The sequence below is a fragment of the Bos grunniens genome, chromosome 10 (assembly GCF_055505025.1).
Source record: "Bos grunniens cultivar Pamir isolate PY7600 chromosome 10, Bosgru_T2T1.0, whole genome shotgun sequence".
In the NCBI taxonomy this organism is placed as follows: domain Eukaryota; kingdom Metazoa; phylum Chordata; class Mammalia; order Artiodactyla; family Bovidae; genus Bos; species Bos grunniens.
The window spans coordinates 79,229,276-79,234,050 of record NC_141174.1 but is presented as its reverse complement, the minus strand read 5'-3'; the positions used below and the strand labels follow the sequence as shown (position 1 = coordinate 79,234,050).

General features: G+C 42.6%; 1 long non-coding RNA gene across 1 annotated transcript; it reads right to left on the bottom strand.

Annotated features, from left to right (window-relative positions):
- Positions 1-3,375: 3,375 nt before the first annotated feature.
- LOC147365073 (uncharacterized) lies at positions 3,376-4,250 on the bottom strand. The gene is made up of 2 exons (XR_015133569.1): positions 4,049-4,250; positions 3,376-3,933 (listed from the first exon to the last, which is right to left on the bottom strand). It is a non-coding gene; the product is annotated as an uncharacterized LOC147365073 (long non-coding RNA).
- Between the last annotated feature and the right edge of the window lie 525 nt (positions 4,251-4,775).

Below are 4,775 nucleotides of genomic sequence, written 5' to 3'. Positions count from 1 at the left end.
TGGAGTACACGTGCCTCTTTCAATTCTGGTTTCCTTGGTGTGTATGTCCAGCAGTGGGATTGCTGGGTCGATATCAGTTCTATTTCCAGTTTTTTAAGGAATCTCCACACTGTTCTCCACAGTGGCTGTACTAGTTTGCATTCCCACCAGCAGTGTAAGAGGGTTGCTTTTTCTCCACATCCTCTCTGGCTTTTATTGCTTGTAGACTTTTGGATCACAGCCATTCTGACTGGCGTGAAATGGTACCTTATTGTGGTTTTGATTTGCATTTCTCTGATAATGAGTGATGTTGGGCATCTTTTCATGTGTTTGTTAGCCATCTGTATGTTTTCTTTGGAGAAATGTCTGTTTAGTTCTTTGGCCCATTTTTTGATTGGCTCGTTTATTTTTCTGGAAAACTTTTTCACTCTCCTCTTGCACTTTCCTCAAGAGGCTTTTTAGTTCCTCTTCACTTTCTGCCATAAGGGTGGTATCATCTGCATATCTGAGCTTATTGATACTTCTTCTGGCAATCTTGATTGCAGCTTGTGCTTCTTCCAGCCCAGTGTTTCTCATGACGTACTCTGCATAGAATGTACTCCTTTTCCTATTTAGAACCAGTCTGTTGTTCCATCTGCATATCTGAGCTTATTGATATTTCTCCTGGCAATCTTGATTCCAGCTTGTGCTTCTTCCAGCCCAGTGTTTCTCATGATGTACTCTGCATAGATGTACTCCTTTTCCTATTTAGAACCAGTCTGTTGTTCCATGTCCAGTTCTAACTGTTGCTTTCTGACCTGCATACAAATTTCTCAAGAGGCAGGTCATGTGGTCTGGTATTCCCATCTCTTTCAGAATTTTCCACAGTTTATTGTGATCCACACAGTCAAAGGCTTTGGCATAGTCAATAAAGCAGAAATAGATGTTTTTCTGGAACTCTCTTGGTTTTTTGGTGATCCAGTGAATGTTGGCAATTTGATCTCTGGTTCCTCTGCCTTTTCTAAAATCAGGTTGAACATCTGGAAGTTCACAGTTCACATATTGCTGAAGCCTGGCTTGGAGAATTTTGAGCATTACTTTAGTAGCATGTGAGATTAGTGCAATTGTGCAGTAGTTTGAGCATTCTTTGACATTGCCTTTCTTTGGGATTGGAATCAATACTGACCTTTTCTAGTCCTGTGGCCACTGCTGAGTTTTCCAAATTTGCTGGCATATTGAGTGCAGCACTTTCACAGCGTCATCTTTCAGGATTTGGAACAGCTCAACTGGAATTCCATCACCTCCACTAGCTTTGTTCATAGTGATGCTTTCTAAGGCCCACTTGACTTCACATTCCAGGATGTCTGGCTCTAGGTCAGTGATCACACCATCGTGATTATCTGGGTCATGAAGATCTTTTTTGTACAGTTCTTCTGTGTATTCCTACCACCTCTTCTTAATATCTTCTGCTTCTGTTAGGTCCTTACTTTTCTGTCCCTTATTGAGCCCATCTTTGCATGAAATGTTCCCTTGGTATCTCTAATTTTCTTGAAGAGATCTCTAGTCTTTCCCATTCTGTTGTTTTCCTCTATTTCTTTGTCTTGATCCCTGAGGAAGGCTTTCTTCTCTCTCCTTGCTCTTCTTTGGAACTCTTCCGCTATTCGAGAGGGTGCCTGTGGCCTCTGTGGTCAGAGCTAACCTGGTGTCACAGGTTATATTGATTTTCCGCATAAATCAAGCTACTCAGCCTCTTTTCTCCACTGAATTTTCCTACTGAGCTATCCTCATTCTATTACTCTTTATATCTTTGATGAATATGTAAATAGTCGCTGGCGCCGTCTCCCCTTTGAATACCCTGGATCAGCCGGGGCTGGACTTCGGCAGTCTGGAACCCAGGAGATTTCCTAGGGGAGCCTCTTGGCACTTTCATGCCCAATACTAAAGGTTAATGTTCAGTTACAACAACCAATAAAAAGACAAGATTTTTGAGTACTCAGATCCTTTGAGAATGAAGAATTGGATCACACCACTAGGTAAGTAACCCAATTCACGGAGGTTATGGCTGTGAGCAGGGAAAATATAAAATGTGTAATAAGAAAAAAAGTCATCTATATCAATTGCAACATCACCACCAAATTGGGAATCAAAGAATGTAGTAGTTTCCTACATTTTCTTCTTGCTCTTTACTTTCATGTGTTCCTTTGTGTACACTGCCATTTCCTTCTTCCTTCTCCTCACTATACTTATTCTATATACAATTTGAGAGAGATTAACTTTAGAATTTAGTCTGCATATAACAGAATTTTCAGTGGAATTTCCTCTGAATTTTAGAAGTAATTAATACAGCCAGTGATCTGTAGTGACTGTTGGGACCACGGGTCTCCTCATTTGGGAGAAAGGATGAGAACGTCTTCACTTGTTCAAAGGACAGACTTAGCTTGTGAGATGGAAACAGTCATTTCACCCTTGCTTGAAAGTTCAACTGTGTGTGGAGGGGTGTGTATGAAAGATGTGACAGTTATCAACTTATTGCCTTTGAACTACAAATTCCCCCTTCATAGATTCAGAGGGTAATTCCAGACATGGGCCTTGTAAACATTTCTCGTTGCCAGCTGGCACGATGTTAAGCTTTGTGGGTAGAGAGGATGGAAAGGACCTGGCAGGAAGAGGCAGCTTCTCTTCCGGGTCCTGGCATGCGCTCCGCACTTCTTGTTTCTGGGTGCTTGGCCATCCTGTGGGGCACCCGTGATGCTCACGTCCAGCAACGTTTAGTGACAGCCCCCGTGTGCTTTCTTGGCAAGTCTCACAGGCACCTGAGCAAGTTCAGCAGTGCTCCTTTGCCAGCTTCCTACAAACTGTGCTAGAACCCTGGGAGCTGTTCTTCTGCTTGTTAGTCTTGTTTTCTGGCACCTCTGCAAACTTCCCCATCCAGCAGGCTACAGTCACACACTCCCCAGTGAAGCCTGAGTCATCACTCAGGAGAAGAGAGTACATATTATAATGTGTCACTTTCTGTGAAACTCTGGCTTAGTCTTAAAGATAACAGTGTCTCCCTACAGATGCTATTCTTATGTTCTTTAGAGTTCTTTCTAGAGTTCTTTAGAGTTCATTAGTAAATAATGCTCTGCTATTTGTTAATAATTCTTTATATGAAACTTTCCTTTTTCAACTTGCCGCGATTTTTCTCCTGATGGCCCCTATTTGGATAGTATGAGTCCATCAAGTGCATGAGAAGAAAGGCATTAGCTGCAGAAAGATCACAATCACATGTCAGGAAGCACCATTCTACTTGTAAGGAATTGCAGCATGTGGTGATGATACGCGTGGGTGTGGATGAGGTGGCAGCAGAGTCGGAGAAATGGGACTGTATCACTTAAACCTGGGGAGCCCATCTGGGCCAAGAAGAGAATTTTCATGCTGTTACATAGGTTTATTTCAGAAGTATTTTTCCAGGTACTAATATCTAAAATAAATACACTATTTAAAATTAATATATACAGAGTAGATAATGAGAATTCCCTTTAAAAACAATTCTACAGCTAGTTGACAACTGATGACAACTCTGTATCTGAGAGGTAAATTCAGAGTCAGTCTCTAGAGAGACAATGCCCCACGGTGGTCAAATAAGGAACATGGAAATGCTTTCTGTAGGGGGTTTGTGCTCTGCTTCTCTTGTGAAGCCAGCTACTGTGTTAACCAGAGCACAGTAATACACAGCTGAGTCTTCCTCCTGAGCCGAGGGTTTTTTCAGATGGAAGGATGCCTCAGTCTGGCTGAGCTCAGCGGTGAATCCCTGGATGCTCTCTCTTGAGGTGTGTTTCAGGAGTAACTGGAGGCGCTGTCTGGGGTACTGGACATACCAGAAGAGCACAGGACTCCCAGAATACGAATAGTTGCACTTCACCTGCACTGGGGACCCTTTAGACACAGAGGTGTGGCTCTCAGGCTGAGTCACTGTCTGGGCTCTTGTTCCTCCTGTAACACAAATTCTGGGTCAGGGATTGACTTGCAAACAGAGCAAAATATTTTGTTAAGCCAATTCTGAATCAGAAGACCATAGTAAGATAAAATAAAAAGAGACTTTACTCACCAAGTGTGAATATCACCACAAGCACTGCGATGAGGGCGCGCTTCATGTCTGAGCTCTGAGGAAGCAGGAGGCTCCTTTCTGCAGGTTTTTCCTGGAAACAATTCAGCCACATGGACACCCTGACAGAGCAGTGAGTGGGTTTACAGGGCACGCAAAGTAAAAGCTCTTCCTCAAAGAGCTGGTGGCTTTCTGGCTTTCTATCGAGTTCAAGTTGTGTAGCATCTCCCTCTAGAGGCCAAATATGATACTGCAGGTAATCTCAGGCTTCAGGAAGACCAATTCTGAAACAAAATGGAGAGGAATTTCCTCCAGTTAGTAAAACAAAGTGTAATGCTATGTTAAGTAAAGAAGCTTGTTACCAGAAAGATCCAGACATCAATGGAACATAATAGAAAGTCCAAACATACAAGTTACTTATGAAAATTTAGTAATTAAAAAATAGGAAAAAGATGGTATATTCAATAAAACATGCCCTCAAAAATGGAGAGTCGTCTAGAGATTAACAAATAAATTTGGACCCCTACCTTAGCATGTGTTATTAAACAAATTCTGCTGCTGCTAAGTCACTTCAGTCGTGTCCGACTCTGTGCGACCCCCATAGACGTCAGCCCACCAGGCTCCCCCGTCTCTGGGATTCTCCAGGCAAGAACACTGGAGTGGGTTGCCATTTCCCTCTCCAATGCATGAAAGTGAAAAATGAAAGTGAAGTCACTCAGTGGTGTCCGAC